This window comes from Amblyomma maculatum, chromosome 1 (genome assembly GCF_055883805.1).
Source record: "Amblyomma maculatum isolate TAMU_Amacu chromosome 1, ASM5588380v1, whole genome shotgun sequence".
Taxonomy (NCBI): domain Eukaryota; kingdom Metazoa; phylum Arthropoda; class Arachnida; order Ixodida; family Ixodidae; genus Amblyomma; species Amblyomma maculatum.
In genome coordinates, this window is record NC_139344.1 from 503,403,879 (window position 1) to 503,429,378 (window position 25,500).

General features: G+C 46.6%; 1 long non-coding RNA gene across 1 annotated transcript in view; it reads right to left on the minus strand.

Moving 5' to 3' along the window:
• The window catches only part of LOC146210344 (uncharacterized), a 44,186-nt gene that overhangs the window by 9,727 nt on the left and 8,959 nt on the right, over positions 1–25,500 (minus strand). Inside the window, exon 3 of the long non-coding RNA XR_014703532.1 lies at positions 10,303–10,391. This is a non-coding gene — a long non-coding RNA (uncharacterized LOC146210344). The remainder of the gene's footprint in view (positions 1–10,302; positions 10,392–25,500) is intronic.

Genomic DNA, 25,500 nt, shown 5'->3' on the forward strand with positions numbered 1-25,500 from the left:
TTTAACTGAAGCTGACCTGCAAATCCTTGTTGAAAAGTTAGAAGCTACCATAACAGAGAGGCGAGAAAGAAAGATAATCGAACGGTTCGAGACCAGGATAGTAGAACGCTTAGAAGCTGTCTTATTCCAACGCATGGAGGGCATGATAACACATGTAGTCAATGAATTCAGCAGGCCCCGTAGGCATTTCATTTCTGCGAGATGCCAAGAAGAACAAACAACGCGACGCTTTGAGAATCTAGAGGAGCGTATTACTACCCTCGCAGTCACCAGTACAGACGTCGAAAGACAAAAGCGCCGGAGCATCACAACACAACTCCCACTCCTGCTGCACAAGAACACCCCATTCCTACTCAAGACATACTCCATATCCCCACAGTCCAGGATCATCCACCTCCTGTTGCAGGTTCCATTATGCCTATAATCCGTGATGGCGAAACCTAGTTCGATGATAACTGTGGCAGTGGAACTGCCGGGGTTTGGGCCAAAAACGCAAAGTACTTCAGCAACTAGGATTAGCGGGTTCCTGGCTCTGCAGGAACCCGCTAATCCTATAACCCTCCCAGGTTATGTCCCATTACTTCCTCAATCAGCGATGCCATCCAAAGTTGCCTTTCTAATTAGACGCTCGCTCCCTACTATAACTCATACGTTAGCCATACCAGACCTCGACCATCTCCTTCTAGAATTGGTCCCTCAGTATACACAGGCCAAGAGCCTTTTCATTCTCAATGTATATAGTCACCCAAAACATCTACGTACCAACTTCAAGCATCTCTTCACGCTGGCCAAAAGAAATGCCAGCAAGTGTCCTCTCCTGATTGTGGGTGATTTTAACGCACCGCATACAGCATGGGGATACTCAAGTTATTTTTCAAAAGGCCGCAGAATATGGCACGCTGCGCAACAGGCAGGGCTCTCTCTCATTAGTGATCCCACTTACCCCACACGTATCGGCAGTACCTCCTCAGCTCCCGGGTTAGACGGTATAACCAATAAAACTCTGCGCAACTTAGACACCTCCTCCATACCGCCTTAACCAGTTACTTTAATGAATGCTGGCAGCAAGGTACTTTTCGGGCTGAGTGGAAGGAGGCAAGAGTGGTATTTATACCAAAACCAGGCAAACCGCTTCTCCCCACCCATCTTCGACCTATTTTCCTCACTTCTTGTATTGGAAAACTAATAAAGCATGTCATTCATACACGACTAAGCAGCTTTCTGGAGGAACGAGAATTCCTGCCCAACTACATGTTTGGTTTCCGTCCGAGTCTGGCCACTCAAGATGTTTTCCATCAGCTAAAGCACCATATCCTCGATTCAAAAACTCACGATACACACGCCATTCTCGGAGCGGACCTCACCAAAGCATTTGATAATGTAACACACCCTGCCATTCTTAACAATCTACAAACGCTACAAGTAGGCAGCCACATGTGTAACTACATAAGGGCCTTCCTCAGCAACCGAACAGCGACTCTCATAGTGGGCCCTCATACACTTCCAAACATCAAGCTCTGTGCTCGGGGAACACCTCAAGGAGCGCTCCTTTAATCTACAATATTTAACATTGTCCTTATTCATCTCCCAAAACCAATTTCTGAGATTTCAGACATGCATTTCGCTCTTTATGCGGATGACATTGTCTGGGCATGTCGAGGCAGTGATGTCACCATAAACACTCACCTCCAAACAACCCTCAACACTATTGACAACTACGTGAAGGAGAGATGCCTATCATGCTCACCGTCTAAATCTCAACTCTTCCTTTACCGACCCGAATCCACACATATTGATAGCCCACCTATCAGTCTGACACTCGGTACACAACCGATTCCCGTAGTAACTCAAATCAGAGTACTAGAAATAACTCTGTACTCCCATGTAGTACATGGAGATATAATCAAAGCAGTCCATCAGCTGTCATCAAACTACTCAGCTCATCCGTCGTGTAGCACCTCGGAAAACAGGCCTTCATGAAAGAAATACACTTCGCCTGCGCAAGCATACGTTACCAGCAGAGTCGCATACGATCTTCCATACTTACCCTTCACTAGCAAGGAACGTAATTACTCCGCAGTTGTAGAAAAACAGCCCTGCGCCTTCCTCCCTGCAGCTCAACACTCCGCTTCCTCAAACTTGGGGCCCATAATACATATGAGAACTCCGTGAAGCCACGCTGACAGCCCAGACGGCCCGCCTTTCGCGCACATAAGCAGGTCGCGCACTGCTCTCTTCTCTACACATATCCCCAATCGGACTCCCATCTAAAGGCACCCCATTACCTCCTGCAATTCGCTCCAAAACTTTGGTACCCCTTTCCCAAAAATATGAACCCAGAACGGGATGGCAAACGCACAACAGCCAGGGCGCAAGCCTTACACAGATAATATAGAGAAGACCACAATGTAGAATATGTAGATGCAGCCACCTATGCAAACATCCATCGTAAGGTACTAGCAGTTACTAACAGTCATGCAAAACGTCTCTCTCCTTGCTCAATTCTCACCGATTCTACAACAGAGGCTGAGGAGGCAGCCATTGCGCTAGCCATGACATCCACTCCCGCTACGAAAATAATTTCGGATTCTAAAACAGCTATCCTAAACTTTGCCAATGGTTTAGTGTCCCCCAACACCCACCGCTTTTTGCGTTTTTGGCAACCCCGACAATGTCACCCTTATATGGACACCCGCGCATGCGGGTCTTCCCGATGATGAGAACTCACTCTCTGGCCCAAGGTCTACCTTTCCAGGCTTAGTAGAACAGTCTTCCTCAAACGCCGGGGAGTGCCTGCTGTCCTTTCGTCATATCCTTACCTACCACCGCGAAAATTGGAGGCCTTACGCAACCCCTGCCAATTGGCGCAAGCTACTAAACGCGTACAGCCCCATACCCCATCCTTCTTCACGCCCACTTTCCTGACCAGTTTTCTTCTTCCTGCAAGCTCTGTGGCAAACCTGGTGACTTTCTATACATATTACTCACCTGCCCCTCATTCCCTCATCCTCCTTCACCAGAGGTGGTCCTAGAACACTGGGAGAAGCTACTCACCAGTACCTCCTATAAGGACCAGCGCAAGATCATTACATGCGCTCTCGCTCGGATAGCCCTCTAAGGGCTTTCTTTTCCTTTGTAAGAGGGCCCTCCGTACATGGAGGGGGCTCTCAAATGCCCTGTAGGGGGCAACGCCCCCACACTCTGGAATATTGGCAGTAAATGTTTCTGCCACCACCGACATGGAAGCGAAGAAGAGTTTAGCGACTGGCGAACGGCGCAGAAGACTGGAGAAATTAACTTCTGATCCCAAGGTAGTCACTGCTTTTCGCTACGTATACCCAGGCATAGCAGAGCTAAGCCATCTTTCATTTTTATCTGTCGTAGGTCGTCATTGCACCCGCTACTGCTTCGGTGGTGGACGACGGCTGCTGCGACGCGCGTCTTTCTCTCCCCCTTCTTTTAGGAGGAAAGCTCACGCTGTCGTGGATGAAGTGTGTCCCGCTTTTGCGGCGTTCTGATTGGCCGAGCGAGGATGCGTTCCTGCCATCTGCAATTCCACACTTGAACGCGCTCCAAGAAACGCTACGCAACAGGAGCGATGGTGTACCTTCCAACACACTAGCCGGAGAAAGTTTGGTTTGGTTTGGTTTAACGTCCCAAAGCGACTCAGGCTATGAGAGACGCCGTAGTGGAGGACTCCGGAAATTTCGACCACCTGATTACTGACATCATACAGCACACAGGCGCCTTGCTTTTCGCTCAAAAGCGGCCACCGAGGTCGGGATTTGATACCGCAATCAACAGCCGCGTTTCTATGATTTCGGAATTGGTTTATAGGGAAGGAAAAGCATGCGATCTCTTCCTCTTCTCCGTGGACTCCTATAATCAAAAACAAATTACGAGACTTTACCGACTAAAGTAGCGAAAGGCGAAAGCCGGAGTGCCGCATTCTGCTACTCAACCGGCAGTAATAGTAATTTATTAACTAGTCAGTTAATTAGTCATTAAGTGATTGATAAAGCAAAGCAGCAATGGGGGCTGGTTGGTTTAGCATTTCAAGAATGCGCGACACTATAGAGCTTATTCACGTGACATCATTGCAGTTTTACTGGCAAACATGGCACGCACAACACAACATCGGAGAGGGGAAAGAACGAGAGAGAGAGGGCCTACGGCAAATCATGACACGGATTATGACACGGCGTATATGAAATCCGAGCTCTGGTTGGACGGTGTTGCAAACGTCGTCTCGAGTGTCCGACAAATCAACGGTGCGCAGCAGGGAGGACGTTGATAGACCGGCACCCAAACGCGTCGGAAACATTTTTTCTCTGCTGTTATTTTCGAACAGCCCAACGTTATGGCGTCTCCACAATACAGGGTTGCTACAACTGCCGCCCGCTAAACCTGATAATGAATAGGGTCCATACACAGACACACAATAAGGCAGGAAACACGTACACAGGAGCATAGCGCGCAAATTCCTTAGTGATTATTTAAATGGTCATAATTAGGTTATTATTGAGTTACTTAATAATCATTGATTAGCATTTACTTGTTTATTTAGTTAATTAGTCATTAATCAGTATTTGATCATTTATTGGCACATGACCATATAAGGCACGGATTTGCGCATACGGTGGTGATTTTCTGATTGGTCGAGACCTCTACGACGTCATCCCGCATCGGCCGATCAGAGCAGCCCGGGACACATTTTGTCCACGACAGCATGAGCCATTAAAGGCTTTTGCCTTAAAAATTGGTTCACAGGAAGATAAAGGCGCAGTATCTCACACTTGTTTGTGTGGACACCTGAACCGTGCCGTAAGGAAAGGAAGGAGGGTGGAAGTGAAAATAGAAAGAGAGAAAGAGGAGTTGGTAGTGGAGAGCTGCGGAGTAATTTCGACCACCTGGGGATCTTCAACTTGCGCTGACATCGGGAGAGAGGTGGTGAGGAGTGGCAGTTCATTGCCCTACGGGGCTGGGACGGTAGGTCAAGGCCGCTTGCTGGGAGGCTAGCCAGCCACCGAATTTTTATCTGTTGTAGGCCGTCATTGCACCCGCCACCGCTGAGGTTGTGGACAACTGCTGCTGTTGTGGCGCGTGCCTTTCTATCCCTCTTCTTTTTCTTTCTTCTCTATTTTCCCTTCTGTCCGCGCGAGGCAGTGGGGGTGACGCAGCTACAGAGCCAGTAGCAAGCCCATCCATTTTCTTTTCTTTCTTCCTACAGCCACAACAACAACACGCTGACATCGCACAGAACGCGGACGCCACTTCGTTTTACCTCCATCGAAGCGCAGCCGCCGTGGTCTCCGTGGACTCCTGAATCGCGCCGTATGGGGTGAAAGATGGGAGTGAAAGGGGAAAGAGGTAGCATAGTGGAGGACTTCGGTGCAATTGCGACCACTTTATAAAATATGCACCCACATGTACACACGGAAGCATACCTCTGATCATAGAAAGACAGCCGTCCACGGTCGGGCACGAACTCGGGTGCTCTGGTTCAGCATCCGGGCGTCTTGACTACTGCGCCACCACAGCTGGGCTTATTCTTGTTGGCGTTTCCTTGCGGCGCGTTTTCCTTTTCCGTTTTTGAACACCGAAACCGGCATAGTGTAAAATGAAAATGACACATATGTGGTTTCAGAGAGAGCGCAGCTGTAGGCCCTAGGGAATGACCTACCAAATTGTATTTATGTTCGCCTTCGTGATCCCATTTTGGTTATCCTCCTTTTCGGCCCCAAGGTCGCCCATACGAAGACAGGTGCGCAGAAACAAAATTCGACCTAAAAATGTCATTTTAATCGCCCCTGTATGCCTTCTAGGCGTTATCCTTACTATCCTTTAACGTTTCAGTAATATTTTAACTGCTACTGCAGTTGCACAATGCTTCCTTTGCGAGTGGAGAAACGTTTAAAGTCCTTATATTTAGTCCAAAAAGCGGCGAACAATAATTTGGACGACTATTTCGAAATGATTGTTAGAGTTGGTAGTAAACGTTACCGTATTTCCTGGCTGACCTTTCTCACTTTACGTACCGAAGGTGCCCCCCTTAAGATCTAGTAAATTATACTATCTTAAGTAGCTGCCTAGGCAGTAAAATAAGTGGCTACCTAAAACGTAGCTAACAGTAACTACTTTTGTTGCCCTCCATAATGCTGAATGTTCGTTTTGTAAGTGTAGCTTCTGCTAAAATATTAACCCTCGTAAGCAAAGATAGTGCATACATCCTGAAACTTTGAAACTCTGCAAGAGATAAGGCCAGGAGTGAAGTACGAGTTAGTATATAAATAAATGAATAGTCCATGATAATGATATAATTTAACCGCTATATTTCTCAAAAGGTTCTACGGTTGAATATCGCACATTTTCGACCCCTTTCTTGTTAAATGCTCATATATTTTTAGTATCTTTGTTCCTTCGCTTAAAAGTTGCTAATCTTCTAAGCATTATGTTCAAATGCATGCAGTGGCCATGCGAGGTGAGCCGTAAGTGCCCCGTTATTATGACTTGACGCGTTCAAACCTTAGTGCACAACGTATTTTGCACGGCGTTGCTTTCTTATCACACTGTCCGGAGCCCTTCACTGCGGCTAGTCTTTCGTGCTTCCTCCCTCGGTCACACCTTTTCATCCCACACTACTCTGGATACTAATAAGGGAGTAATTACTCAGTGACATCCACTCAGGTGAGGAAGCTGTATAGCTTTCCTTTGTGGCCGTATGGCTGCGCTCGGGTGGATGTCACTCCCTCATTAGAAATCTGCTCCACCTTAGGGGATTCCCCTAAATATTTGACCAACACCTACTCTGGATCCTGTGGTTATTGGCATCTCACGTTTGTTTTCTGCTTGTATTCGCTAAACGAATGAGAATGTGCACTGAGCAACGTAAGATCGTTTGTGCTCAAGTTCCTTTCTTCTTAGAACATTCATATTTTACACTCTAGTTGAACATTCACATGCTTACGCAGTACCTCTGTAATAAGCGCCGATGAGTGCTTTATCGCAGGGATGATGAAACAGCGTAGTAGCGGCGTTTATCACTGTTTCTGCTTTATCAGATCTGATTTTACGCGGGAGCGGGCTCGTTGTACCGAAAAGCCATCGCCGTACCCTAGTTTGAGAAGGACCTTTCAAGGAGGAATCAAGAAAGTATCGGCAAATATATAACGGGCTGGAATGCAGCAGCTACCGGAACTCCGAAACCTGTCGTTGCAAAGACGGCGCACGTTCAAGTCCATATAAAGCATTTGCTGGTGCACTGCACGTGTGGTCCGGAAGCAAAGCAGGAGCTTCAGGCCGCTATCGCGTCATACCCTTAAGATGGTGCTTACACTAGGCCGATCTACGTCGGCTGACCATCGCCAGACGCGTTTTTTGCGTAGTCGTCCTGCTTTTCACACGCCGACAGCGAGCCGATGGCCGACCGACGGGGATGTTGGTCGGCCGACGCCGAGAGCGAAGCGATCGGGCTGCCGTCGGCCGATTTCCTAGTCACACTACGACGACGCGATACCTCACTGCCCGCGCCGACCAATAGCAGTCGCTGCCTTCACCTCGCCCCGCCCACAGCCGCGTCTCTCGTCTGCTGCAGACCCTGGGGCTACTGATTTCAATACCTGCTTCTCACTTTTTACCACTTGTTCATCAAATAGCGCACGCATTCGCTAAAGGAATACTTCATGATAATAGTAAACGCTTTGCCATTTCCCATGTGTGCGAGAAATTTTATCAGGAATGCACCGATGACGATGAGTGCATGCCATCGCTGCTGCAGTTTACATCTGTGTGCATACACACACGCTGCTCGTTTTCATGGCAAAACAACCGCCTGCCGGGCTCTACTTTACTCGGGTTTTTGCTCTTCTCGCTCTACGGCTGCACATTACGCATTTACGCAGTGCAATAACTCCGCTAGAACCGCCGATGAGGTGATATACCGCATGAGAAATGTTTGGCATTTGGTTGTTGACATCGCACGAGAGCGGCGCTTCCTGCTAACTGTATTTGCTTTCTTCGATGTCATCAGTGCTCGATTCTGATTCCTTTTAACCGGAAGTATGTTCAGCAACCATTTTCATGAATGCATGAATGAAAACAGTGTTATTTGTGTCCCACTAGTGCCGCCGACTACTACCAGCCGCCCTCAACATTCCTCGGCTGACCGGGTTACGCCGGCGCTTACCGCTTTCTGTACCGGCGTCCCGTGATGAAAGCAAACGTCGGTCTTAGGTCGCTATAACCAAACCTACCCTCGATGACCGTTCGAACTCGTTAAAACATGATAATCTGCTCCCCACAATCGTCGAAATCACACACACGATTCCTGCGGGCTCGCTAGGCTTACTCGCCTTCGACGGGGCCGGCGTCGACTCATGTTCAACGAAAAAAGCTCACCCGCGATTGTCGAAGTGTGGTAATATGAACCGCCATCCTTCCTTGCCTATATTTTAGCATGTATATGACACAGGGAAGGGCAGCCATGCACAGTACGTCATTTGTCGGCATTTCATTTTGGCTGTGGCTAAAGGTACGTCGGACGGACCCGATCAATGGTCTTAAAGGTACGTCCGACGGACCCGGTGCGTTTTTCTTCGGGATACGTCGGACGGATCCGGGAAATATTTTTCAGAGGTACGGCGGACGGACCCGGTCGGTGGGGTTCAAGTTTAACGTCCGACGGACCCTATGCATTTTTATCCGGGATACGCAAGGTAGATGGATGGGGATGGGCCTTTTGGACTTGGGATACGTCGGAAAAGCCGGATGTGTAGATTGTAGTGTTGTAGTGGTTACTTAATTAGTAGCGATAGCCAAATGTAGCCAAATCGAAGTTGATACGAGGTGTGCGGTGGATTCAAGCATACGTGAAATGTGAAATTACGAAGAACAGTACAGTGGCAAGAATAGAGCTAGAATGGGTGATAGACTACGTGACGGCATGATGATATATTTACGTGAGTTGGACAGCGGCAGGGTGGCAAGCACGACCAGAGCGCAAGCGTGTGTAATCGCTATGTTGACGGCCAGTCCACGGCCCGTACGCCCGCTCATTTGGTCCTCGCTATCATGTGGATTATCGTGTACGACGGTAGTTATGTAGTTTTGATTCTTAAAAGTTTCCTCACTTGAATCTGCGATGAGATGCGTCACGTAACGCGTCGCTTTCTGCTCGTATATGTGCTTTGCGGTGCTGCAAGTTCTACATACATATACAAGCGGCGCTGAAAAAGCTGGGTACCGCCGATGTGTCTCTAGCCCTAGCATCGCGTCATCCTTGTTTGTTGTGCGAATGGAGGTGTAGGCGCCGGTTTGTGCTTTCCGTGAGATGCTATGATGTCCGTGCTACGTCGTAACGAAAGTGCTGTGTGAGACTAGGAGAGTGCCGTGATGTGATGCGTGCGCCGATGTCCGGACGGACATCAGCATGTCCATTTATGATCGCCGATGTTCCGAGTGCATACCAGTGTTTATTAGTTGCAGTGGTAAGTCCAAAAACGTGGCGTAAAGAGATTCACACGCACTGTGCAACAGCGAGACAATAAGTCATCGACAATTTGTTATCAGACTGCACTACAGAGCTCAAAACTCGGAAAATGTGGTGTTTCTACAGAGTACACGCCTATTGTTTACATTAGTGCGTTTTGAAGCCTTGAAAAAAAAATTAAATGGCAATACTTTAACCTGGCCTTGCACAAAAGTTGTTGGGAATGCACATGATACAGTTTTTGCATGTTGGAGTAGACAGAAAAATAAGTGCCCAGCCCACACTGTCGAGATTTTTACAGGTGAAATGGTTCCGGCTTCTGGGAAATATTAGCTGCCTGGCACAGCATCTTCCTAAATGTTCAGGCGTTGTACCATTGTTGAAGGCCACTTTATCATTAATAAAGGAACGAATATGGTTTTATGTCTTAATGACTATAGTGCTTTTCCACGGTATTATGTCGTTTTTTTTTAGTTTTTATCTTAATTTCTTTTGCTCTTTGGTGCTAGACAAACACAAATCATTCACTTTCAAACTTCTCAGTCCAAAGCTGAACATGAATATCTGCCATGCATGTGACAGCTGGAATGCAGGGCCCGTATTCCGCATTGTTATCGAAGTGTTGCTATCTCACGTGACCTCTAGTCATCTGATTGGTCGAAACCGGAACCGGGCGGTGCCACTACGGAACCGGAAGATGTAGCAAAATCATGTTCCGGCGTTTCCACCAATCAGGTGACTCGAGGTCAAGGAGATAGCGACGCAAACTCGGAATACGGGCCCTGGAAAGGTTGACGTGTATAGCATGTACTTACACACTGCAACATCTCAGCGACGCGTTCAGCTACTTGCCCCAAGGTCGTGATATTGAATCCCAGTGATGGCAGCCGCACTTTGGTGGAGGCTACAAAAATGTAAACGCATTTGTTTCTTGCGATATGTCAACGCAAAGTACAAAGTCCAGGCAGTCAATTCATCTAGAGCTCTCCACTGCAGTATTCTTCATAGCTACATATGTCACTTTAGGATGTGAAACCCTACATGCCACATGTAGGATGTGTTGTTTTTTAGATTTTGTAACCTCTCATCTATGTTGCGCTACATTTAGCTAATTGTAGTTCTCAAACAGTTGTTGAAGATAAAACTCATGCTGTTCTTGGCATAGTTTCCCACTTGGATTAATTTGCTAATTGCAGGTCTTTGAAACTCGCATCACTGCTCGACAGTTCAAATAGCAGGCAGTTGAATTACAGGAATGATGTGGATCATGCATTTCAGTTCTGGCAAATGGAAAGTAACGGTCCCCTCCATGCATGCATAGGTGCCCTTAGACAAATACATACTCGAGTGTGTGATTGTGACACATATTAAGGGTCGACAGAAAGCCATGTGGAGCCAGTGTGATATTCTTCATGGAGACTAAAATAACATTGCATACAGCTGGTGTCCATTGCAGAAATATTTGATCATTTTGTGTGTGATTAACTGACCATGAATAGAATTTTAATCGGAGTGATATATAATATCTAGTTTAGCATCCTAAAACAACTATGAGGGACGCAACAGTTGAGGGCTCCTGTATAATTTCGACCAAGTGGGGTTCTTTTACATGCACTGACACCGTACAGTGCATGACAGCTTATTGTTTTGCCTCTTTTGAAATGCCTTTCCGTGGCTGGAATCAAATCTGCATCCATGGGTTCAGCAGGCAAGCACTTTAACTACCGAGCCAGCATAACGGGGTCAAGTAATAAAAGGCACGCTGTTACATTTCCTTCTGGCCTGTGGTTTCCTTCACAGAACTAATGTATACAAGAAAAAGTAAATAGCAAATACCTTTTTAGCACATTATATTCACATGTCAGTAAACAGTCTCTAGGAAGAAATTTCTCATAATATTTGCATGGAAACAATGAACATCTTACAAAAACAAAACAGTGCACTCATTGCACTCCTATTGTTAATGGGCAAGGTTGCATCTATGCTACTACACTGCACTTCTCACACAAAAAAAAAACCACCAGCCCCATCTGCTTTGGCCAATCACTTGATGAAACTAACAGAGACAGATGTTGCACACCACAGACTGGTCGTCTCGCACCATATCTGCATTCGTTGGATTTCAATTTCATGCCTTTCCACTTAGCCTCAACTGTTGCCAGCATTACTAGTCACCCATCTTTTGTGAAATATTTTTTACGCTGTTCAGATCAGCATCCTTATTAACGGTGGTCTCGGGCATTCTCGATGCTATCATTTTCACATCTTCCTCACCTGCAAACCTGCAAGAATGAAGAAAATGACAAGCCTTGAGAAGGCAAAAAATTAGGGAGGTACCTAATTTCCACCTGTAAGGGTATGATGCACCAGTGTTAATGGCTCTTGTCTGTAGATCCCACCGTGGATTCCCATTCATTTACATGCCCTCTGCTACAAACTTAATCACTAATTCTTTAATTCGTGTGTCTGTTATCTCACACATACTCATTTGCATATGGTCGTAGGCTGCCTTCAGACATCTTATAGTAGCGCGAACAAAAACACACACAAGACAGGGTACAGGACGAGCGCTAACTGCCAACTGTTTATTGGAAGGAAAGAGGAACGTATATTTAAACCCTCGGCCACTCAGGTGTTCATAGCCCCAATCGCACTCACCCCACCCGGTATCAAAATTCATCAATGACAAGCCTAGGCATGTGTGAATAAACACAACAAGGAAGCGATAAATAAACGATACAGATCTTAACAACAGTCAAACGTAGCCAAGCAGTGTGAAGACTTGAAGCAAAAGCATTCAAACCTAAACAACGTAAAAATTAGAGCTCACAACAAGGTAATACCCAAAGGTAACTAGCAAAGAGGCAATAGCAGTCAATCCCTCGTAGCAAAAGCAGTGTCCATAGCAAAGCAAAAGCAGACTAACAAAAAGCCGTAAAAACCAGAACAAACAACAAGGTAGCAAAAGCATTTTAACAAAAAAACCAACAAAGTAAGACCAAGGTAAAAAACCAAACCCAAGGGTAACTAACAAAAGAATTGTAGCAATAGCAGTCAATATCTCGTAGCAAAGGCAGTGTCATGTATACGAAGCAAAAGCAGTCAAAATCTAAAAATTAAACAAGGTAAAAAATCTATATATAAAAATATAAAAAAAACGCCACTAATACCAAAGACAGGTCGTCCGAAGCAGGTTACAAACAGTGGACAATGGAATACTCATTTCAGATCATATTATCGAGGAAAGATACCTCACTGCTGTAGAGCACTACAGAAGACTCACTGATACAGTCAGTTCCTCTTATCTTTATAAAGTACGCTTCCATGATTTCACGTGCGAGTGAATTGCGGCTCTTGCCAAGAATCCTAATCTCATACAGCCGAGGCTGGCAACCCCTACAGGACACGCAATGCTTAGCCAAATTGGAACCTTCCCCCGTTGTTAATGATAAGTCATGTTCCCGTGCACGATCGTTCACGCAGCGTCCAGTCTGGCCTACATACACCTTTCCACAAGACAATGGTATCTCGTAGACAACTCCGATGGCGCATTCCGCAAAGGGCCTAGCATGTTTCTTGCCACAGCCGCTCTTCTTTGCTCCTTGTTTGGCGATACGGGGGCATAGCTTTGCCAATTTGAAACCTGCTGAAAACACTATCGGCACTTTGTACCTCCCCGCCACCTTCTTCAAGTTGTGCGACACCTTGTGCACATACGGCATGACTACAGGTTTACCTTTGCTTTCAGCCCTTTGCCGCGCTTTTACCTTTATCTTTTGCAGCAATGTCTCAGCCACAGCCGCCACGATCGCACAGGGGAAACCGGCAGAAGAAAGCCTGTCCACCTGATCATTAAAACTTTCCTGCATTTTGTGCGGACACGACTTCATGAGGGCGGATTCCAGGCACAGAGCGACAATCCCCCCTCTTAACTATTTTCGAGTGTGCCGAACTATAGGGTAACATACCCTTCTGGACTCTGGGGTGATGCAACCAGCAAACAGCGCTGTTCGAAATTATCATGCGGATGTCTAAAAACTGTAGGCAGTCCTTCGAAGGCATTTCATGGGTAAATGTTAAACCTTTGCCATGCTGCCTAAACTGATTTAAAACATCATTCACCGTATCCTGGTACGTCATAGCATGGCTTTTGCTCAACAGAACTAGAAAATCATCCACGTATCTGAACACTTTTAAAATCTTGGTGCCATCTAGGGCTGTCGTCAATGACTGGTCAATATGCGATAAAAAGATGTCGGCTGCCCTGTTATGTGATAGACAACCTGGTGTTGACCTCTGTAAGCCTCGCGTTAACTAAACTGTACAAACATTACTCCATGGCCTGGGAGTAACCTTTCTTACTCGAAGCTGAAAAGTCCCGGAACACATTTCAAACTATAACTTTGTAAGCTCGAGTTAAAAGCTCCTGCCATGTCGTGTGGCCTCGTGACAATTGGCTCGTGGTCCTTTTGGCTTGTGCACAGAGTCTGTATGTTAATCATGGTGGCTAATATGCACGAAAAAGACATTTTTGCACAAACATTGGTGGCAAATCGTCAAGTGGTGCACTGCAGATTCAGAAATGTATACCTATATGCATGCAAGGGCGGCATCATCACATAGCATAATCAAGAGTTCTGTCGGTGCCTGCACTTACATGGCACTCCAATGCCCATTAAAGGACCACCTGAGACAATTGCTGTTGTTACAAGACCTGTTCTAACAGCATGCTGGCACCATTCCACTGAGCGATAGACATATATATGCATACCTTAGATAGCTCATGATAATGGGTCTGGTTTATTGCTATGACTTCCAAGGAGTTCCAAAGGTGCAGCGCACATTTTCTACCGTGTACCGAAGTCAGGCGACGCATGCATATTTCCCGCACTCGTTTTAAGCTGCGGCCGTTCAATCGGGTCATGCTAACCTCGAGCATGCCGGCGTTTAAACTACATGTACACGCTAACTTCAACGACAAGAGATGCAGGCTGAGTACTTGTCTATACTTCCCCTTAATACCAAAAACATTGCTGTTTGTAGAGAAGTGGATAATTCGCGCTTCTGGCTTTCCGGTTGTGCACTTATGTATTGCGGTGAAGCGGATCTTCGCCTCGCTCTTCATCTCGACGAGTCGACGTGCAGCTTGCCGGCAGCGTAGGCCTCTAGTAGATTCGGCATGTCTTTTTCCACGGCTCTGAGATAGAATCTAAAGGAAGGATCTAACTAGAAACATCCTATTTCTGTCTGCATATGTGAGGAACGAGCATAATGACATTTGACATACAGGACGCGTATACACACTTTGTACGGCCGAATGTTCTGCACGGCGTGTGTTGTGCCGGCGCTCGATCTTCGGAGGTCGATGCAGGATCTAAGACAGCGTAAATTCTAGGAATAGCTCGCTTGCATTACGGGCAGATCACGGTTATAGTTTAGTTCGGCGCGAAAACTCGTGAATGTGCGTGTCTCGGTGCCAGCTGGCGGAGCTGGCGCAATACGTCGCATCGCCTGCCGCTATGTGCGTGACAAGTAATGCTTGCCGCGCACAATCCTGAGTGAAGAGCGTGATCTATGTTAGAATGGATGAACTCTTTGTAGCACCTCATCGGGAGTCGCGGCATAGCGTAGCAACATGAACATACGCGTTCGACGTGCATATAGTCATGAGCCTGTATATCGACGTCTGCCGTATCTTTACGAGACTAGAATGGGTACGTCGGACGTACCTTTAGACACTTCTTTTCATTTTCGCTTGCTCGACGATCTGCCGAGGACTGATCGGGCGACCGTCGGCCGATGCGTTTCGTCGGCGTTGCTGGTCTGGGAACTTGTCACACTACGACGACAGGCGGTCGTTGGTCGTGCTGGCGTCGTTGTCGGCCTAGTTGGACTGACCGGTGCATCAACGACAGGATCGGCCAACCGACCCGCCGACCACCGACGTCGGCGTCGCATCGGCATCGGCGTCGCGTCGGCCTAGTGTAAACGGGCCTTTAAATGTTCCTAGTTTTCAAGTGTTTTATCAAGGACTTCGGCGCGAGTTCACGGTAATTAAAACAGCCCGAGTTTACCGTTAGTGGCGATTCGACGATTGCACCAGGCGCCTACAGCAATTGTCGTAGACAAAGTTCCGCCGCCGGAAGTGGCGTTTTTCACTTGATTTGTGTTCTCCCTTAGATGTATATTTCATTCCAAATCACTTCTGTGAGAAGTATTCTTTATGACCCTCTGAATTCGCTAGCGGTCGCGAACGCTTTCTACACTATCACAGGCATCGCGCATACAAAACCGCGCGCTAAGCTTGCTTGCTCATTTCCAAAGGGACTAGCTTCAGCTAAAATTCCATCTGTGCTTTGCGCTTAGTGTCAGAAAGTGAACATGTAAAATTTAGCCTCACTTTGCTTACTTGTAATTTGATTAATTTATAGAGCGAGGCAAGTTAGTAATGTCGTAGTCTCGACGGCATAAGATTTCACTCGGGTGCCGATGCAAGGGCATAAGTGCGGTGGATATTTATCGTGAGAAAGCGTATTTATCGATTGCTGTGTCCAATGTTTGGCCATGTGTGACCTTAAAGTAAAGCGAAATCTCAGGCCTTCCATAGCCTTGGAATATACTCTCTCAACCCCCTGGAAACTTTGTCGAACACTCCGGCATCTTTATTTTCCTTCCTTCTACCCGTTATTTGGACATGTGTTGACCTTAAATAAACCATAACAGGCTCTCCTTAGCATTCAAATATGCTCTCTCAACCACTTTACACAAATTCCTCTGGAGACTTTAGGTAGGACATTCCGGAACCTTTATTTTGGAAACTTGTGGGTATTATGGGTATTCTGAGCACGGCGCTTTCCTCCAAATCATGAGTTCCGGCAAAAAATTCACAGATCTCTTTTCCCGAGTCAGCTGCTCTTAAAACGTTAGCAAAAGCCGATGACTAACATGACGTGAGAGTAGAGAGTAAATTCAGCTAAAACGAAAACTTCCACCGCGTGCAGTCTATTTCCCAGGAATTCATGGAGAAGTATTCCCCGTACTGACGAGTTCCCGATCCGACCAGTACGTCAAGGTAGCCGAGACTCATCGAAAAGTACTACCCGTACTGACCAGCTCCAGATCCGATCAGTACCTCAAGATGGCAGAGACGATGGAACATAGCAGCGGGCCGCAGATGGAGGACTGCAGACCGGTGGAGTCTAGATCGTCTGCCTGTGTTCTGCAAAGCCGGAGCCTCTCTTTGCGTGTTCTTCTTTTATGTGTGCTGCTTTTTTTTTCTGTGAACTCTGTGAAGTTTTCAATTTATTTTTTTCTAGGCTTCTCTGACTTTTTGAGAGGAAAGATTGTGCATTTTTGTTTAAAATAAACGCTACTTATCTTCTCAGACATTTTACTTTCTGACAAGAACTTTCTGCACAGCGTCGGGCTGACACACGTTTTCTTTTTGTTTTTTTTTTATCGCAGTCTTATAGCAAATAAAGTGTCGGTCTGTTGAAGTGAAATTTGTCCTACTTTCTCTTTGGACAAAGTGCATCTGATGTATGAAAATTAGCGGAGGCAGCTGAAAGCTCAATTTCTTTACACAGTGACAACGTTCAGCAGATGTTCGAAAACTTTACCCTGAATGAGATTCTAACAGCGTAATAAAAGGGGCAGTGGATACCACTAATGAAGCTAGCTGATCGTGCGATTTAGCAGTTATTGACCTTAGTGAGCTAACAGAGTACGCTGTACCCTAAATCTGCCTAGTGTATGATCGGTATTGGAGACCCCCTGAGAAATTCAGGAATCGTCGCGCGACTCGCTTTATCGCCGATCTGTGCTAATGTTTATCGCTCACTCGGAAGATATGAAAACTCAGCACCTGGCCTGATATCCGTGAGAATGTTTGCGTTAACTACGTGTGCTCCTTGAACTACAACTCCTCCTCCTTGAAATCTCTGTAGCCAGAAAAGTCACTCTATTTGCCTAACATCGATTGACAGGGGGTCCTAAATGTTTTGCACGTAGGACGTGCGAGTGTTTTGCTCAACTGCTTACGCAAATTAGGCAGCGTCGTCATTTTTTTACTTTTTTTCGCTCCAACCTCAGACCAAATGATATACCAGTGTTGCCCGAACGTCGTACTGAAGTTAGTGTGTAACATGGGCTGGTGATCAAAAAAGTGACGTTAGTAACGTCTAATTAACGTTACGGACCATCGTTTGAAAGTATTCAGGCGACGCTTGGCGTTGCTTAGGTAGTTGGGTTTCTAGGCTACAAGCATAATGTATATTGTTCATTCATTCCGTTCTCTCTGTTGCAATATTGACACATTGTAGAAACACACTTAAATATGAACGCAGTCAAGCTCCATCACGTAGTGAGAACTGCAACGTAATCGAGACAGTACTCCGGAAGCAAAGGTGGCAGCCAAAAGGTTTCAAAAATGAATTTATTGGCCGTTTCCGCGCCCCTGGAGGAACAACTTTTCTGCGGCGATGATAGATAGTTGGATGTACAGTTGTCCAATATCTCGGCGGGCGTGATTTTAGAGCTGTTAAAGAAAGCATTGTATTAAATTATTACTGAAGTCGTCTCCAAGGAGGATATATAAAAACTTCTGGAGTGGAGGTGACGTCGAAAAAGTGACGCCAACGTGCCGCCATCTTGGGGGAGGGGGGGGAGCAAAACATACAGGCGGCCACATTCACGGCAGCAGTCGCAGTCATGCGCGCCGCCCGTTTACGGATATTTCTTTACTGCATGGCAACGCTGCTTGGAATAATGCTGGTGTATGGCGTCATGAATGGCTCCTGAGTATATTAGTAGTGTTTCGCACTAATTAATTGCAGCTAATTGCAAAATTGTGAATAAATATTAAAATACATGCTATAGCTACAAGTCATACATCGTTGGAAACCTATGCCAATTCCAACAGTACTGGACTAGCTGCACGTTTTAATTATTTACCGCTAATTGCGCTAATTTATTACTGCTAATTGCATAATTGTGAATAAATATTAAAATACATGCTATAGCTACAAGTCGTACATCGTTGGAAAGCTTATGCCAAGTCCAACAGCACTAGACTAGCTGCACATTTTAAATATTTACCGCTAATTGCGCTAATTACTTACTGCTAATTGCAATGATATTAGTTTAGTACAACTGTACTCAATATAAGCTACACCACGATACATGACTTGAAAGAATAGCATTTAGTTCAGGTTTATTCACAATTTAGTAATTAGAGGGTAATTAAGACGTGCAGTTAGTCTAGAGCCCTTGTACTCACCATAAGCTATCCAACGATATATGACTTGTAGCCAATGCATGAATTTCAACATTTGTGGACAATTATCTAATTAGCATAATTACTTAGGAATTAGGCCAAGCCAGTAAACTTATAGTCGACGTATGTTATCTAACGACATATGACTCGATGATGTGTAACATCTAAAGTTCATTAGCAGTTAATTAATTTTTCGTGTTTATATAAGAACTGCGGTTAATTAAGACTTGCTCAGCTGGTAGCCCACAACATTGCATTAGAACTTCAAAATCCTTTAAGCACTTGAAACACACTGGCGACGCCCGCGAACAGCGCTTCCAAGCGCTTGGCAGGCCAATTCTTGCCCACCACAAGATGGCTGCTGCAGGCTTCACCCCAGCCCATTGCCCGTATAAGGAACTTCCACTCCAGCAGTTTTTTAATATCCTCCTTGTCTTCACCTCTGGCTGCAATCGGAAACTCAGATTAGAAGGACCAATCAATAATTTTCCAAAGCAGCGCCTGGGGCTAACGCTGCGCTCTGCAGCTAACTGTTATTGGCGAGCTGACAGAAATGTGGACAGTTATCAGTGAAAATAACATTGGCAACGATTTACGACAGTGGCATTGAAGGATATGCATAGTGAAAGAGATAACGACGTATGAATAATTCCGCACCCCCTTTCACCCTTATTACTTGGCCACAACAATAACCGTCAAAATGTTTCAATAAAGATAAAGCGCACAGGAAACACACACAAGAGAAGCAGACACAGGACCACGCGCTAACTTTCATCTGATTTATTTCAGCAATAGTAGCAAATATATGCTGAAAAAGAAACATGCGCAGTACATACCAATAGCAAAAAGACAGAATTCAAAACAAGGAATATTGCAAAGCCTCTCGGTGCGGCTCTGCCTTCCAGAGCCGCACTGACGCATCGCTAAAACACATATCTCCCCTTTTCCCGCTACGAAAGGCCTCCAAAAGTTCACGTGCTCTCTTATCCCGGCCTCTGCCCAGAATCTGAATATCACCCAGTCGCGGCTCGCACGCAGTGCAGTTCGCGCAATGTGCTGCCAAACTTGTCCCTCCACCCCTTAAAGCCCGCAAACGATCCCCTGTCCGATCATTAATACAGCGCCCGGTCTGGCTATGTAGGCCTTCCCACAGGTCAACGGGATCTCAGATCGCGTTGACCTGTGGGAAGGCCTACATAGGCCAGACGGGCAGGGGCGTGAATACCCGAATACGTGATGCTTCTTTGTATGAGGCCCCTTCCTCTAATTTGGCCTTGCACTACAGGGAATGCCGCCGCAATCCTCCTAGTTCTCAGATTCATGTAGTCCGCTCTTTAATGATACCAGGATACTTTACAAGCACCGCGATAAATTAACCAGGGAAATCAGCGAGGCATTTCACACATGTAGTTAGCACCCCATCTGTTCTCATTCATGATTGTGAACTGCGGTATCTTGATTGTTTCACGTTTTCAGGTTTCAGTGCTGTTAGTTCTGCTCATACGTGCTCTTGGTTGTAAATGGAGTATATATTTGTGTTATTTTCAATAAAATCTTCAGTTACTAGTCAGCCCTGGTCCCGTCTTCTTTCTTCTCTCTTCGTTTTGCGCTGTTTTTTACCCAGTTATTTCCGGCACGCGCATGACTTGTCGAACCGAACGAGCCTTACAAGCTATCGCTAAATGCAGTTAGTATAGTGAAGTTGTGGATCGTTTCTATAAGCACGGCTGTAGCTGAGAAAAACCTCACACTGCTTCAGCGAGGATGTCCTCTTTTTTGCCTCCACGCTCATCGTCTATTCCAACCACTACACCGTTTCTAGATCTCCGGCGGAGTTTTCCGGACTCTAAGTAGTCCTCTTGCCTGCACTGAGTCGCGACTGCAGTCGGAAGCAGGAGTCTCACCTTGGTATTGTTTTTGTAGTCATCTTCTGGGAAATCTAAGGAGGAGGAGGACGAGAAATTTATTGTCCGACAGATAGCTACACACTCGGGTCTAGGCCTGAGGGGTGCGCAGCGTGTAGCTCCGCCTCAAGTACTAACCGGGATGTCCTCGGCCGCCTCCTCGTCAAGTCGGGTTAGTTCCTGCTAGGTCTCAGAGTGCGGGTTTTTTCGTTATTATATTTATAACCCTGCCATGGAGAGAAGGAGTATTCCCGAGTATGTGACAGAATACGTCAGTGAAGGACCCTCTTGCCCCGCAGTGATAACGTTCATCCGATCTTATTTCTGGATAACACGCGTTTACCAGAGCCGAGTTTGGGAAAGTGTACGTCTGTCGTCTCCAAGCAGTTGCTTGTCTGTTATTGAGAGATGCGTCTGGTGGTAGCATCTTCCTGCGCTCGAGTGTGTAGTGCTGAGGGCGATCGCAAATTTTATCATGCGCTCTACGCTTCCTTCATCAAGGGGCACCAAGCTAGTCCGTAAGTAAAGACCGTACAAACTTACCAGACATATAACTTGCGAGTACGCTTTTGCAGGCTAGTTGGTGCCTAAGCATTCTGTTATTTTGCGCAAAAAACACGACACAAAAGAAACGACGTAGACAGGACAAGCGCTTACTAACAACTCAGGTTTTTATTGACGGAACATTTGCTTAAACATAGCAGCTGCTCTTATCAACAAGGAGAAGAAAATAAGGGACTTCGCATACATATCAGATCAGCACAGATCCCATCATCGCACGAGTGAATGCATGCTTCGAGTTTTTTAATTCTGCACAAGATAACTGAATTCTTTTTTTGAGAGCAAAATTGAAGGATTGCTGACACACGAGTTACCCGATTTGTCTATCTCATTAGCCTCAATTATCTCTCTTCCAAGTTGAGTCTTGCACCGGCGCAGAACTGACGTTTTTTTCGAGCTTGGGAGTGCAGTTGCGTCAATTCCGAATATGGTCAATGATTTCGATACCTGAATTGTTCCTGACATCTCTAGCATGCTCCCTCAGCACCTCCCAGACTGGCCAATATACTGCTTACTACAGGCAAGCGGTATCGAGTACACAACGCTCTTTTTACAGGCCACGAAGCGCTGCTGGTGGCGCTTCGAACAAGCGACGCCCTCCTCCTCCGCATTCACTCTCTTGCAGATCCTGGAGAGTTTTTCTGGAGCGGTAAAAACCACTCTAACACCAGCCCTAGCACCGATCTTCTTAATATTATGAGAGATTCCGTGCATGTACGGAATAACCACCACTTGACCAGAAGAAAGTGGCGGTTTTCAACACTCCGAGGGGTGAATGTGCTTTGATGAGGCGGTGCGGAGCGAAAAGTCGGAAATCGGAGTGGTCACTTTGCGAATTCGACGGCAGAGCGCTTCACTGATGACGGAGACGGCTGCACCGGTATCGACGAGAGCGAGAACTGCGGCGCCTTCTACAGAAACTTTGATAACATTAGCGGGACGACACGGAGGACTTGAGGAATTCGAAACGAGCGCAGTTCTTGCCCCCGGAACTGCGACTGTTAGTTTCCCTCAACGGTGCTAATAGAACGTCGCAGCATTGGAGAAAGCGATCGGCGCCGAGGAGAATGTGATCGACGAGTGGCATAGGTTTGGCGATCTTGTGAGACAAATTGAGAACCGGGCGGAATCATTTGCGAGCGTGAGTCGGTATCGTACGGGTAAAGTCGAATGTCAGGCTGTGAAGGTTGGAGGCGCTGGCGACAAAGGCGTGCAACATGGCCCGGCCGACCGCAGGCATAGCAAATCGGAAGGTTGTCCGTAGTACGCCAAGGTTTCATAGGATGTGGGCGGAACCTTGAGGTGGGGCTTGGAACGAAGGCTCAGCATGCGGCGGTGAACGGTAGGCAGGGACCTGCACATAGGAGCCAGACGTGGGCGAAGGTGGTGGCCTAGCCGTTACTTGGGCATACGTGAGAGGTGCCGTCACAGGCGGCAGCACGGGGCTGGACGGCAAGACATCAGCGACGTGTTCTTGCACGACACGGCGTATAGTAGGGGCCAAAGATGGAGCCAGTTCAGGAACGAGGCGACCCGAGTCTTGAAAATGGGGAAGGAGTGAGATTTGACGTGCGACCTCTTCACGAATAAAATCTTTGATCTGTTGATTCAGCGGGCTCCCTTCAGAAGTTGGCGAACCACCCAGGGCTAATGCGGATACGCCTTCGTCGCACACACTGGAGCGGCGCCTAGAAGCGCGCCGCTTGCGGAGCTCGTCGTAGCTCTGGCAAAGCTTCACGAGTTCACTAACGCTGGTGGGATCTTTCGCTACCAGCATCTGGAAGGAGTCCTCAGAAATACCCTCGAGGATGTAGCGGATTTTGTTCGCTTCCGGCATGGCCGGGTCGACTCGTTTACAGAGATCAACGACGTCTTCTATGTAGCTGGTAAAGGTCTCATCAGCGCGCTGAACACGATCGTGCAAACGTTGTTCGGCACGAAGCTTACGCACTGCCGGGCGGCCGAACACTTCCGCGAAATTCTTTTTAAATGTCGACCAAGATGACAGGCCAGCCTCATGGTTGCGAAACCAGAGATTCGCCACGTCCGTCAGATAGAATATGACGTTACTGAGCTTGTCTGAGTCATCCCACTTGTTGTAGCTGCTTACTCTTTCATACGATGACAGCCAGTCGTCGACATCTTGGTCGGCCGTGCCACTGAAGAGGCAAGGGTCACGCTGGCGCACGACGCCAGAACACATGATCGTGGGTGGAACGGCCGGCAGCATAGAAGTGGACTCGTCTTGCATGGCGGTTGTAGAGGGTAGTGTACGGCTTCGCAGTTCCAGTTTGGATGGGATCGTTTCCGGCACCTCCGCCAATTGTAATAGGGCGTTTATTGACGCTCAGATGGAGAGCTGTGAGGAGAGGACCTTGCAACGGCGAGCCCAGCGTACTTCTTCTTTGTCTTCGTTGCACAACGCACTGGTGCATGTCGATGGCTGAAGTGCTGACTATCACAGTACACTTTCTACTTTTTCTGTCTAGGTCATCAATCATTATTTGCAGTTCATTCCCCTAATTGCTTAGCAAGGCAATGTCATCAGCAAATCGAAGATTACTGAGGTATTCTCCATCTAACCTTATCCCTAACTGCTCCCATTACAAGTCTCTGAATACTTCCTCTAAACAAGCTGTGAATAGTACTGGGGAGATTGTGTCTCCTTGCCTAACACCTTTCTTTATGGGAATTTTGTTACTTTCTTTATGCAGAACTATGGTTGCTGTGCAGCCACTATATATATCGCACTATCACGTATGGCTCGTCTACCCCCTGATTTCGCAATGCCTGCATCACCGCCGAGGTTTCAACTGAGTCAAATGCTTTTTCGTAATCAATGAATGCTATGTATAAGGGCTGGTTATATTCCGAGCATTTTTTTATCACCTGATTGATGGTATGGATATGATCAATAGTAGAGTACCGTTTCCGAAACCCTGCTTGATCCTTTGCTTGATTGCAGTCTAAGGTTGTCCTGATTCTATTGCCGATTACCTTAGTAAATACCTTATACGTAACAGACAGTAAGCTGATTGGTCTGTAATTTTCAAGTTCCTTAGAGTCCCCTTCATTGTGAATGAAGATAATGTTTGCATTCTTCCATGGTTCCGGTACCGTCGATGACACCAACCACTGCGTATACAGGGTGGCCAGTTTTTCTAGCACGATATCCCCCCCAGCCTTAAGCAAATCTGTAGTTATCTGATCCTCTCCAGCTGATTTACCTCTTTACATAGTTTCTAGTGCTTTCTTGACCTCGTCCTTCGTCACTGGTGGAACGTCTGACTGTTTTTCCCTACAGCCAATCTCATTACGGTCCTGACTACTTTGGCTACTGTATAGATCTGTATAGAACGCCTCGGCTACTTTGACTCTCTTGTCCATATTAGTGATGACGGTGCCCGCCTTGTCCCTTATCGCATACATCTGGTTTTTGCCTATGCCCAATTTCTTCTTTACCGCTTTAAGGCTTCCCCCGTTCTTTACAGCATGCTCAATTTTCTCCATGTTATACTTCCTTATATCGGCCACCTTGCGCTTATTGATTAGCTTTGATATCGCGGCCCATTCGATCTGGTCTGTTGGATTGGAAGCTTTCATACTCTGGCGTTTCTTAATCAAATCTTTCGTCTCCTTAGACAGCTTACCGGCATCCTCTCTAATTATCCTACCACCTACTTCTACCGCGCACTCAGTAATGATATCTCTGAAATTATTGTTCCTTGCCTCTAGGGTAATGTCGCCATCCTCAGTTATAGCTGAATACCTATTCTGTAGCGAGATCCTGAACTCTTCTGCCCTCCCCCTCACCGCTAATTCGTTGATGGGTTTCTTTCTTACTAATCTGTTGCGTTCCTTCTTCAGATTTAGGCTAATTCGGGACCTCACCATCCTGTGGTCACTGCATCGCACTTTCCCGATTACCTCTACATCTTGCATAATGGTGGGGTTGAAAACATTATTAAGTCTATTTCATTTTTAGTCTCTCCGTTAGGACCTTTCCATGTCCATTTCCGGTTTTTCCGTTTGCTGAAAAAGGTATACATGATTCGTAAGTTATTGCGCTCTGCAAACTCAACTAGTAACTCCCCCCTGCTATTCTTAAAACCAATTGCATAGTCATCTACTGCCTTGTCTCCTGCCTGTTTTTTCCCTACCTTGGCATTGAAGTCGCCCATTAGTACAGTATACTGCGTCTTTACTTTTCGCATTGCCGATTCTACATCTTCATAGAAGCTTTCAACTGCCTGGTCATCATAACTACATGTAGG